We start from the raw sequence: 13,675 nt of genomic DNA, 5'->3' as shown, positions 1-13,675 counted from the left end.
TGATATGATACAAATTGACATGCTGTGCTGCATAGTAGTCTCAGATACTTACTAGCAGTGTGACTCTGGGCAGGTCACTCAACCTCGGTCTGCCTCAGTTTTCTAAATTGTAAAATGGTGATAACAACAGCAGCTATCTCAAGACAGCTGTTGTGAGGATCAAATGCGATAACATCTGTAAAGTGCTTAGCAGGCACTTTAGAAATGTTTATTCCTTTCCCTTCCCGAACACAGATTATAAATAAGCAAATGAGACTGTAATCAGTATCAAACAACCCCAAGGACGTATTCTTAGGATGGGCCCCTCCCAAGCAGGTACAGTCTTGTGGCCACATCCCGCCTGGCCTGCTCCTCCTTCCTGTATCCAGTCCAGTTCTGTTTACCTATATTATTGCCTGAAGCACTTGGGAAGCATGTGCTTACTCTGTGGATGGGTGGAAATCTCAGTCCTCTCAACAGTCTTCAAAAGAATTGATCTGTATTCTAAATGACAGGCTTGGATGTCCCTTCTCCCACTATAATGTAAATAGGCTTTTTAATGTAAAGCTTTTTAAAATGCCTTGGAAACAACACCACATCTGCAGTTATTGGAACAAAATGTCAAATTCTCCCAGGTACCCACCCAGATTGGTCCCAGGGCTAAACCTTCCTTACTGTCTTCCCCTTCATTTAAACATTTACTCAGATTGAGCCTGTAAGCTCTGGAGTAAGAAAGAAATGGAACCTGGATATTAAACTCCAGAGAACTGTCCATGAAACATGGTAATAATCACAGTGTTATGAGAGTTTAGCAGAACTGGTTACTGAGGCCCTCATGGAAGATATTCTGGCTCCTCAGGTAGAAGTAGAAGGAAAAGAATAAAGGAATCTCTGAGTATCCTCTTCTTAAAAGTGCTCAATTCTCCTGACCAGGTAGATCCACTTTTAGACTAGATAGGAATCAAGGAAGAAGGCTTTCTTCCAGGGGCTGGGCTGGGGGTGGGAATGGGGGTGGGAATAAAACTTGTTATTGCTATCAGGTCTTCGGAGAAAGCCACTGTGGACAGGTTTCCATCATTTAAAGGCTTCATGAAGGACATGCTTCAGAAGAAGCATTCTCCTTTAAATGGGCTAGACAGTGAAGATTTCTAAGTTTTACGCATTTACTGTTAGACTGTAGCCATTTCTTCTTAAAAGTCATTCTGGGATAGTATGGAAACACAGACCTTTTCACTTACAAAACACTCAGCATTACAAAGCCTTTTCTGATCTCACAGGTACGAAAGTGGTATTTTGTGCATAAACAAGTGCAATACTTCATATTTGTAAAATTACAGGAAATGCCAAATTTACTAACTGTTGGAGCCAAATATTATCATCTTTGAGGGACAGATGACATAATCAGTAGAGCTGGGCTGGAGGTGGGAAACTGTTGTTGTCGTTCAGCTGTTTAGTTACATCTGACTCTTCATGACCCCGTGGACCATACTATATGGTCCATGGTGTTTTCTTGGCAAAGATACTTAAGTGGTTTGCCATTTCCTCCTCCTTAACAGAGGTTAAGTGACTTGCCCAGGGTCACACAGCTGGTGTCTTAGGCCAGATTTGAAGTTTTTCTGACTTTAGGCTCAGCGCTCCATCCACTGAGCCATCTAGCTGCCTCAGAGTCAGGAAGATCAGAGTTCAAATTCTCTCTCTGACATATACTGGCTGTCTGCTTAACCTGCCTTTTTGGAGTAGGTTTTAATCTCCATTCATAAAGAGAGTTCCTTATCAGATCACAGTTCAGGTTTAAAAAAAAAAAAGATCATGTTTATACTTCATGTAGCTTAATCTGACCCTACCAGGAGTAGTGAGAAGCTACAAAGGAAAATTAGACTGTTAGGGAATTAGGAAGTGTTGGGGGCTGGGGGATGGGGCCTCCCTTACAATTAGAGTTATTGCAAAGAGGAATGGGCCACTTTAGGAAGAAGTGGTAGTGGATGGGCTCCCTCTTACTAGTAATCTTAAAGCAAAAGCTAAATGACTGCCGGTAAATGCTGCTGAAGGCATTTTTTTTTTGAGGGAAGGGTTGGATTAGATGGTTTCTGAGGTCTCTTTCAATTCTGTGATTCTGTGATCTTCAAAAATGGGAGGCACGAGAGTGATTATCCTGGGGGCAGGTGTGTATGGCTCAACATGTGTGGTTCCAGCTGTGGGTTAGCAAAGTCAGGGAGGAGAGGTGGACAAGAATTTCTTTTGAACTCGGTGGCTCAGTTTTTAAATATTTCTGGGCCCTGTAAAAGAGAAAACATTCAAGGAAGCAGAGCCATCACATGAGTCCTCACTGAGGGTTCAGGTTTTTAAGGCCCCAGCACCTACCTCCCTTATCTTCAAGTTTTGCTGGCTAGCATGAGCTCCTTGAGAGCTAGCACATAATAGACATTTAATAACTGTTTTTTGACTCACTGGCTATTCCAACCCCCTCATGTTACAGATGAAGATACTGAGGCCCAATGTGACTTAGGTAGTGAGTGGCAGAGAGCCAGGATTCAAATCCAAGTCCTCTGACTCAAAATCCAAGATCATTCCCACTGTACCATGATTCATCTGACTCCTAAACCACTGGTGGAACTAAAACAACTGCCACTGGCTCTGGTGAACTGACATATCTCCCTTAGACCAGCTATAGGCTACACCTGTTTTACAGCACTGAGGATGAGTCATCCCATACATGCCTTCCCTAGGGAACTATTCACTAGAAATCAATTCAACAAAAACTTCTTAAATGCCTACTAGACCCAAGGTACAATGCTAGGCACAGAGGATACAAAATGAAATAAGGTATAGGCCCTGTCCTTGAGAAATGCTCAGCATAGCCAGGGAGAACCGAGAAGTGGAGAAGACAAAACCATGTAACTAAAACAGAAGTCTGGCACAAAAGATTTAAGGGCGAGATAACATATAGTCAGAATCATGGACCATGTAGCATCAGAGAAGGGCATTGAAGGAAGAGAAGAACTTCATTTGGTACAGATGTGTATGGGAGAAGAGGGAAATACTACACCAAAGAGGACAGTGCACACAGAGGTGAGGAAGCTGGAATTGGAAGGACGAGTTCAGAGAGGAGTGATCAGCCCAGTTTTTTGGAATGCAGAGTGCATGAGGAAGAGCAATATAAGAGAAGGAAAGGTAGGTTGAAACCATACTAAGTAGGAGAACATATGGCAACTCTAAATGAGTTCAATTATATGGACCTAGCTGAATTGCACCCCAGGATGTTGAAAGAACCTGAGCCTAACAGAGAGTCTTACACATAGAAGGTATTTTAAAATGTTCGCTGGATTGAACTGAGATGATATCTGTTGGTGATCTTCGAGGAACTGTGGGAAACAGGAGTGATGATAGAAGACTGGGGACAAGAAAAAAAACTAGTTTTTAAAGGCTGGGAAAAAGGTATTTGGCAAACTACAATTCAAAGAACTTGACATTAAGTCTGTATAAAATTCTACAATGGTTTCTTAAATAGCTGATTTTCTGAACACTCTGAAAAAGAAATGGTCACTAGAAGCCAGCTTGAGTGCTCTAAAAACAAGTCAAGACAGTTGAACCTTATTTCTTTTTCTGACAAGATTATAAGTCTGGTAGAGCAGGGGAACATAGACATGATGTATTTGGTGTTCAGCAAGGCACTTGACAAAGCTTCTCATAATATCTTTGTCTAGTTTGGTAGATCAAGAATTAATCATGGAAACAGATCCAGAGTAAGGATAGATGCTTGCTGCTCTCTTAGAATTTGGAAAAGCTGTTTTTATGGTTTCTTTCAGATCTAATAGGGCCAGGACTAACTTGGCCTTATTCTATCCTATACTCTTATCAATGATTCTGAAGAAGACATAGATACACTTAACAGAGTCTGTGGGTGCAAGAACTTGAGAAGAATCTATTGGCTGACAGAATCAGCCCCCCTTCCCCCCACCAAAAAGAACATCTTGACAGGCTAGAATGAGCCAAATCTAACAAAATGAAATTTAATGGGAATAAACTTAAAGTCCTGAACTGAGGTTAAACAAATAAATTATACACACATAATATGAGGAAGGTAAACCTAGACACGTGTAAAAATAATTTACTGGGTATTTTAATTAACAAATCCTATGAACCAATAGTGTGATATGACTGTGGATGAGATTTTAGGCAATATTAATGGAGTGTATAGTAGTTAGCTAGCTTTTATGTAGAGCTTTAAGACTTGCAGTGCTCATGTCAAGAGGCTAAATTTGAGCCCAGGCCTCCTCTAACACCAAAGCCAGTGATTTTTCCAGTATATCGTACTGCTTCTCTAGAAGAAATGATGTAGAAGGATAATTAGGAATTAATAATCCTATGTGGGTTCAAAAAATAAAATTTCCCAAGTACAAAATGGGGAAGGCACAGCTAGATTGTAGTTTGTCTGAAAAAGATCTGGGTGTTTCAGTGGGCAATATGATCGATAGGCGCTGACTTTGCGATTTTGATGGCGAAGAAAATGAAAGAAAATTTTATGCTGCATTAAAAGTCCAGGGAGATGAGGATCCTGCTATATTTTTGCCCCATCTGAAGGTATTGTGTTCAGTTCTGGGCCTCACACTTGAGGGAGACCATGAGCTGGAGAACAACCAAAGGCGGGCAAAGGGTCTCAATAATATCAGCTAATCATAGCTAGCATTTCTATACTACTTGCTCTGTGCCAGGAACTGTGCTGAATGTTTTATAAATATTACCTCATTTGATCCTCACAATAACCCTGTGAGGTAGATGCTATTATTATCCTCACTTCACAGTTGAGGAAACTGAGGCAAACTGAGGTTAACCAATTTGCCCAAGGTCACACAACTAGTAAGTGTCTGAGGCTGAATCTGACCTCAGGTCTTCCTGACTCCAGGCCTCTGGAGCCTGGGCTCTATCCAGCATGAGACCAAGATGCCCCATGTCCTTAGAGGCTTTGTTTAAGTATTTGAGGATTTTTAGCCTGGAAAAAAAAGAAGACTGGGGGTGGGGTGGGGAAGATGTCATGAAAGCTGGATTTAAATATCTTAAGAGCTGTAAGGTGGAAGCAAGATTAGATTTGTCCTACTAGGCCCCAGGAGGCAGAAGGAGAAGCCGTGAGTACAAGCTGAAAAGTCTATTACTGCCTCATATGCAAAGAAAAGTCCTAATAATCAGAGCTATCTAAAAGTGGAATACGCTGCCTTAGAAAGTAGCCTGTTTCACTCTAATTAAAGGTCTTCAAATGATCAATTGTCAGATATTTTGTAGTTTTCTGTCTGCATTGGACTAGATGACCTCTGGGGTCCCTTAACTGAGATCTTTTGTGAAAACAGGGAAGAGTTCGATGGGACCCACTCTACCCAGGACCAGAAGGTATTCAGTCACCTTAGGAGTGCTACCAAGATTGCTCCCAAATCTCTATTAGGCTAGGCTTGTTAACAATGATATAGCAGCCACATCAAAAACTCTTTAAAAACACAAACTTTGGCCATAATCTTCTGGTGGCAGGTATAGAAAATATATCCATTTGTTTATTTTGACAGACATACCCAGCCTCTTATCCACTAGAAGGAACTGCCTTCCTGTATCCCAGGGCAAAAAACTGTGGTTTATGTAATTTATCAAAAGGATACAAGTTTACTAGTATCAAAATCCAGGATTGCAACATTTTGACACCTTGCTCTCCTCAATCTTTGAAACTACTTGGCTCTAAGACTAGGTGATCTGACTTCCAGTGTATCCCACTTCAATAGCACCTATCCACTTTGATATTAACAACTAGAAGCAGGAGAATGCCATTTGTAGCCTAAAGTTCTATTTAGGCTACAAATGGCATTCTCCTGCTTCTAATCTGAGACAATAATCAATAAGACAATCATTGTAATTAACTATTTAAGGAGAAAGAAAAAGAGGAAGCTCAGTCCAAGATCTGAAGACTGGCTGCAGGGTTATACCAGTGAAAAGAAATCCACACCAAGTATAGGAAGTCTATGTTTTAATAGCAAAGTAAACAAAGGGAATTTCAGTTAAGGATTCAAAATTCAGAGATAAAAAGCAGACTTCAAGGCTATGTGAGAGAGCTACAATTGTTAAAACACATGGAATCTAAGCCCAAGAATAATCAATTCAATATAAAATAACTAGATGCCCCAAAGGAAAAAGCAGTAACACTTCGGTGTTTTGTTTTTTTTTTGTTCTCCCATCCAAAGCACCTTAAACCCTCCACCTCCCCAACAAAGGGGGACATTTTTTTTTCAGCATTTAATTTCCCTACTCAAGATAAAACCATTCCACTAGTAGTTCTAGAGAATCAGACCAAACAATTCAATGTCACATTTTAACCAGCCAGAGGGAAAGCTGTGCTTTTCATGGTTGCCTTTTTATTCCTATGGATGACTGTTGCAGTGTGTTACTTAAGAGTCAGAAACTGAAGGTCTGGATCACTCTCCTGGGTCTCTGTACTGTTCCTTAACTATTGTGCATTTTCTAGGGGGTGATATACTCACTGCAGACTGACTACAGTTCTGAGGGTCTACCTGGGGTGGGGAACCTTCAGCCTTGAGGCCACATATGGCCTTCTAGGTCCTCAAGTGTGGCCCTTTGACTGAATCTCTGTCCCTGAGGCCACAGGTTCCCCACCCTGGTAGGTCTTTTCTTTCCTCTTCTCTTCTTTGTGTTAGCCTATAGCACTGTGAGGCAACATGCCCATGCAACCCATAAAATGTATTTCTTCTTGCCTCTGGACACAAGATGGAACCAACTCCACAAACTCTTTCATAGATCGTTTTAAGGAGATCCAATGGGCCATCCTGCCATTTAACTATAACTTCCTTAGGTCTACAGGTTTTCATTTTCTCCATTATTTTAATCTGGTGGGCAAAGCATCAGGAGACAGAAATGAGCTATTATTTCCAATCTGCCTTGGCCTTACTGGAGCTTGAGCAGATAATTTCTCCTCTGTGTGCTTCAGTTTATTTCTGAAAAAAAAATGTGACTAATACTTCTCTTTATGTACCTGAAAAAGTTAAGATTAAAGGGAGGATAAACCAGTGTGGCAATAACAAAGCACAGATTTATTCAATACAATAAATAAGGTGTACCAAGTGCTTTCCTTACAACAAGCCTGTGAGGAAAGAAGCACAAGCATTATGATTTCCATTTTTACAAATGAGGAAATTGAGGTTTGAGCCAGAGAGGCCACAGTGTCTCAAGACTTGAACCTAGTAGTCCTGATTATACCTAGTGTTTATTATACAGTGTTAATTATACTACTGCTTTTCAGGTCTATTTGCTTAGAGTCAATCACTTAGAACCAAGTTCCTATTTGAATACAAGGTATTATTTTATTATATGATTAGTGCTTACCCAGTTTAACTGCCCCAGCCATGTTTACCTATAGAATTCTTCCCCCAGAATAAAAGATAATTACTCCCTTGTCCTTAAATGGTTAGATTCAAAGATTATTTTTTAGGTAGACAAAGCCTTACAGTTAGTTCATCTTGTCAGACAAATGAACTGAGGCTAAAGAGAGCTTAAATGAATTTTCCAAGATTCTGCTGCTTAGAAGCAGCCTCCTATGATGGAAATTCCTGAGTGCTAGCTTTGGGGTTAGATGAAACTGGGATTCAAATTCCAGCTACCACACTTACTAGATGTGTGACCATGGGCAAGACTCTCTTTCCTTCTCTGCAAAAAAGATGAGAGGTCACCTTATAGCACCTTCTCCAGAGAGTTGTAGTGAAAATCAAATGAGACAATGTATTTTGCAAGCCTTAAAGTCCAACTTGCAGTCCATCGGGCTTAGGGAAGTCACTGCTGCTTTATGGAGCAATAGCTAAGGATTACAAAAGGATGGTAACAATCTTTTTAAACCTCCACAAATTACAAATTCTTCACCCATCCAATGAATGATGTGGCTGGTTCCCACAGCAGGTATTATCTTATAAATAATCTCATGACTTTACACTGCCCTTTGTCATCCAGTCCTGAAATACACAGATAACAGAAAGCATGTTGTCCTGAGTCTTATTTATGTGCCAAACTATATCTAGACTATTCAATGCAATACACATTTATTAAGAACCTACAGTTTTCCAATTTATAATTTAAAGAGTTCCCTGAGGGGGGCACTGAGAGGTTTGGCTTAGGGACACAGGGCCAATTTGTGTCAACCGATCAATCAAAAAAGCACTTAGTAAACACCTGCTACGTACCAGGCACTGTGCTAAGGCAAAAGACAGTCCCAGCCTTGACTGATCCTCACATTCATCTTCAGCAGTAACCTTTTGCTTTTATTCTAAAAGGGACTGGCCCATCCCACCCAGAAATGACACCCTAAATGCAATGTACCCTTGCATATTCTATATTCTTCCTTCTCTTAAGTTCTGCCCAACTCTGAAAACTATTGGCATGACAAAAAACAAACCAAAGGAGTGCGACTGCAAAATAATCCCCACCACCAATGCCTACCACTGGCCTTTAGGTGCTTCCAGCTAATGCCCCACAGCAAGAAGGAGCAAAGGGGCACAGAGACAGGCTGGATGAGCAAGGACCAAAAAATCTCAACCGAAAATAACAGTAAGATGCTCTACGGAGGGGGGGGGGGGGAAGAGTCTGGGGGGATGCAGAAAGCCCCTAGGGGCGATGGGGAGTAAAAAACCTGAACCCCCTAAAATAAACCGAGCGGCTTCGTCCTTCGCCAGGCGCACGGGAGCGTCCTCAGGTGCGGCCCACCCCCGGCAGCCCCGGCACATCCTCCCACCCCCGCACCCCAAGCTGGGCCGAGCACGCCCTCCCGCTCACAGAGCAGAGTGGCTGCTGCTCAGGCAGCGGCACGCGTCTGTCCCCGGCGCGGGTCCCCACACGGACGCGAGGGGCATGCTCGGGCCAGGGCACCGCCGGTACCCACTCACCGGCTAGGTCAAGGCCGGGGGCTGCCCCTGCGCGTCCCGGGGGTCCGGGATGGCGCCCAGGCGGGACAGCTGCCGCGCAGCCTCGGGGCGGGGGGGGGGGTCCCCCCCCAGCCTGGGTCCCGTCCCGGGGCAGGGCCGCAGGGGTCGCACAGCGCGCCGGCCCCTCCCACCCCGCCCCGGCTCACCTGCCTGCCCCGCCGGCCCTAGTCGCGCTCCATGGCCGCCCGCGCGGCGCGGCCTCGCCTCCTCGGGGAGGGCCCGCCCGCGCTCGCCAGCCGCCCGTGCTCACCGCCCGCTGCGCCCGCGGCAGCGGCCGCCACTAGCGCTCAGCCCCAGCCGGGCCATCCCCGGCCCCCAGTCCCCGCGCCCGCCGTCCCCACACCGTCCCTCCCTCCCCCTCCGCGGGCCCCAGCGGTGGTAGCGTCCTAGCGTCACGCCTCTCTCGGAACCAATCAGAGAGCTCCTGTGTCGCCCCTTCTCCTTCCTCCTCCCCTCCCCACCCAGGCCTCCAGTGGGCGGGCCCGCAGGATCCCGCACGCCTCCCTGGCCCCGCCTCCGCTGCTCATTAACCATTAACCCCTTTCCCTTCCGAGCCTCTCCTTGCTTAACCTTCTCGGGCCCGGTCTCCCCCCGTGGGGTCCTCGTGGGCCTGCCTTCCCCTGCGTGGCACTACTTCGCTACCTGTGCCCCGCGGGAGTCTCTCCCGCGGCAAGGGCCACGTTTTCCTGCGCCGGTTGGACAACGCGCTGAACACCTGCGACCCCCACCCCAACCCAAGTCCAGCCTTCGGGTCTCCCGTTATCCCCAAGTGGCCCCTTAGCACGCCCTTCCACTTTCTACCTTAGTAGCAATAATAATATAATTATAATAATAATTCATTATCGACATTATCATAGTAACATGTGGTATTTATGGGGCACTTTCCAGATTTATGCGCTTTGCAGCCTTAGTGATTGTAAAAATAATATTGTTATATTAGTAATTCTATCATTGACATTATCATAGTAACACCTGGTATTTATGGGGCACTTTCCAGATTTCGGGCACTTTGCAGCCTTAGTGATTGTAAAAATAATATTGTTATATTAGTAATTCTATTGATATTATAATAGTAACATTTGGCATTTATGGAGCACTTTCCATATTTCATGAGCTTTGCAGCCTTAGGAAAAGCGAGAAAGAAATTCTATTATTGACGTTATCACAGTAACGTAATATAACACAGTAACACTTAGCATTTACGGGGCACTCTGCAGATCTCATGTTCTTTGAAGCCCTACCATCATCTGAGCCTCCCAACCCTGTGGGTTGGGTATAGTAGGTGTTATCCCCATTTTGAGACTCAGGAAGGTACCACAACCTGCCTCTGGTAACACAGCTTGTTAGAGATGCGATTTCAACCTATGACTTTGTGACTTTTTAAAGGACTTTGTGAGCTCTTTCCACTATGTGTGACTGCCTCTTTCTTCTCCCATGCATTCTGTAGCCTGGGCTGGCCTGGGTCTAGGGTATATAGGAAAGGTAGAGGCTGATTGGGAGTCAGTGAAGACTACTATCTATACAACTGTGTGTTACTCAAAGAGCAATATACCCACTATATAGTAGGTAATTAACATGTTTATTGATTGATTGAAATATATGGTGAGCATGAAACTGTCAAGGGGTGGGGGGGAGGGGGAGAAAGGGAACATGTGAGTTTTCAGCAGTTCAGCGACTCATCTGTAACTTATAGTCTTAGAAAAATGTCTGAGGCACTGAAAAGTTAAGTGACAACCAGTCAAGTGTTAGGAGCAGCATCTGAACACAGTTCTTCCTGACTCCAAGGGCCTTGGTTTTTCCATTAGCTAAACTGCCTCTCCTTCAGGAAAAGCAGCAAAAAAAATATTACCAGATAAATGTAGGTCCAGAAAAACAGGTGGGCAGGGTGATGTAGGGTGTACTGTTGGTACCTAACAAATGTTTAGAGGGTAAGAGGAAGGCCTCCAGTACCTTGGGTGGACCACTTGTGTAGGATTTATGAGAGGCAATCTACTTAACTGAGCTTCCTTTTCTTCCTTATCCCACATTCTCTCCTTTGTTCCAGTATGTGATGAACAGGTGGCCCTTCTCCTTGCCAAGGAAGGCTAACCCATCTACTTGGGTACTTGATCCCATCCTCTTCTGCCTCTTCTGAGAATTTGCCCCAGGGAAAAACCTACAGTTTGAGCTTGCTCACTTTCTCTCTCTCTCCTTTTTCTCTCCCTCCCTATTCCTCCCTCTCTCTTTTTCTCTCTCTCCCTTTCTCTCCCATCTCTCTTTCTCTCTCTCTTCTATCTCTCTTCCCTTCTCTCTCTCTCTTCCCCCCTCTCCCTCCCTCTCTCTCTCCCCCCATCTCCCTCTTTCTCTCCCTCCTTCCCACATTTTTAGTCTTTCCCAAGCTATTGGCTCCTGCCCACTACCTGCAAGCATTCCTAGATCTCCTCATCTTTTAAAAAATAAAACAAAACAAACCCTTGAATTAATCCATCCATCTCAAGCTATTTTTTCCAATATCCTTCTTCCTTTTCACAGTTGAATTCCTAGAAAAGGCTATCCAGGGTTCTTGCTTTCCATTTCCTGTCCTCCCACAAATTTCTTGGGACTTTGCAATCTGGTTCCTAACCTCATCTTTCAATTGAAACAATTCCAAAGTTGCCAGTAGTTCTAGGGCCTTTTGACAGAAAAGACTTCTAGACTTCTCTTCAGGGTTTAGTTCTGTTGACCACCCTTTCCAACTTGATACTTTATTCTCTCTCTGTGGCCAATATGTCAAAGAACTCCTCTAGATTTAGGGAGTCTGGAACTCAGACTATATACATCCAGTCTATACCAAGCCCTTATTGGGAGCCAAATACACTGATAATCATATTTATTACCAAAAAAAAAGTGGTAAATGTCATGGAGTAAATGAGGCTTTTCCCCACTGTGTTGACATGGGAGAAACTGATTCCCTCCATGGCAGCCATCTATCTTGCACTTCACCTCTCAGTCTTTCCGTGGTCTGTGTTGCCATGCTAAGCAATGGCTCCTACACTGCCACTACCATGGTCATGCTGATGTAGCACCCTTTTTTGTAGGTGGACTGCTCTCACACAAGCCCTAGAGGACATAACTACACTTATAGTCAGACTGTCCTCTGCCTACCACTCTTCACTCACATCACCCCAGTCTTCCACCAGAATTTGCCTCAAGTATAAGAATTCCTAATTACAGTTCTGTAAATGAGACTATGGTAAAGAGATCAGGAAGGTACAGAGTATTCCAAGATTTCAGAACAGAGTGTGATCACTGTCATTTAGAAAAGGCTTTCCATACATCACTAATCTTGCATTACCTGAGCATTAACCTGAGTGCTAAAGGGGTATTTTTAAAAAATTCTATATGAAACCGGGTCCTTGTCTTTAAGAAACTTAAATACAGTTAAGAAACAGAACATGAACATATTTTAATATTTCAATAGCTCTGTGATCTCACTGATCCAAGTGCTCCTGAAAATGATATAATCATAACCTAAGACTTCTCACATTCAACAGTAATTACAAAACAGGTCAGTATATGATTAAATGCCAAAGATCTATCTAAAGATGAGTGACGTGAGCAATAGTTTTACTATGTATAGTTATGAAGTTTTTGTAGATGAAAAGACCTGAATTCAAATCCAGCCTCAGATACTTAGTGGCTGTGAGGCCTTGAGCAAGTCATTTAACTTCTGTCTGCTTCAGTTTCCTCAACTATAAAACAGGGATAATAATAACACCCACTTTACAGAGCTGTTGTAAGGATCAAAGGAGATAATACTTGTAAAAATCTTAGCAGCGTCTGGTACAGATTAGGCACTTCATAAATGCTTGTTTTCTTCTTTCCAATGGATGATATAAAATGAATGATACTGAGAAGAACTCTACAAAGTTCCCTTACTGATATCTATAGCAATTCAAAAGTGCTTAGTCTGACTAGCCACACTGGAAAAACAAAGTAGATGAAAAATGAACATTGCACAGAATATGATATGCAGTTGGAAAGGGAGCTCAAGAAATTGATTCATCAGTATGAATATAGGTATTTAGAAACAGTAATGTGGTACAGTCGGAAAAGGGCTGGATTTAGATTCAGAAGGCTTGGATTTGAATCCCAGTTCTGCCACTTACCATCTATGGGACCATGGGTAAGTAACTTGACTTTCCTGGACCTGGATTTCTTCATGTAGAAAAGGAGGAGGTTGGAAATGGTGACCTCTCAGTCCCTTCCAGGTCTGAATCTATGATCCTATGATTTTGGACAGGTACTATAGAAAATAAGTAAATAATATATAGAAATATAGAAAATAAATAATAAGGTGAGGTCAGAATTCTGTAGGTTAGAAGTCAGAATGGCTGGCATTTGGGATCACCAATTATATAGTGATGTGAGACAGTAGATTGTTTTAGCTGTCCATCAATAAGCATTTATTAAGCACTTACTAGGTGCTGGAGTGTTCTTAAATATCTCAGTGCCACAAAAGTCTACCTCTGAAACATAAATGACCTCATAGCATGCTACATGACTGTAAATCAGTCATCTCTACCTGAACCGGCAGAATAGCCTCTCTGGAGGCGGGGAGACCAAGACTTCCTGGCTGCCTCTAGTATCTCCATTCTCTAATCCATCTCCCACAAAGATGCCCAAATAATCTTCCTAAATCAAAGGTCTGACTGAGTCACTCCCCTGCTCCCAAATCTTCAATGGCTTCCTATGGCCTGTGGAATAAAATGCAAATG

General features: G+C 43.3%; 1 protein-coding gene across 1 annotated transcript in view; it reads right to left on the bottom strand.

The window, feature by feature from the left end:
- Nucleotides 1-9,184, bottom strand: part of FAM20B (FAM20B glycosaminoglycan xylosylkinase) — a 37,629-nt gene extending 28,445 nt beyond the window's left edge. Inside the window, exon 1 of the mRNA XM_036755115.1 lies at nucleotides 9,086-9,184. The gene's annotated coding sequence lies outside the window, so the exon portion shown is untranslated. The remainder of the gene's footprint in view (nucleotides 1-9,085) is intronic.
- Nucleotides 9,185-13,675: the final 4,491 nt, after the last annotated feature.

This window comes from Trichosurus vulpecula, chromosome 4, assembly GCF_011100635.1.
Source record: "Trichosurus vulpecula isolate mTriVul1 chromosome 4, mTriVul1.pri, whole genome shotgun sequence".
NCBI classification, from domain to species: domain Eukaryota; kingdom Metazoa; phylum Chordata; class Mammalia; order Diprotodontia; family Phalangeridae; genus Trichosurus; species Trichosurus vulpecula.
Note: the sequence above shows the minus strand (reverse complement) of the source record. Positions and strands in the feature narration are given on the sequence as shown.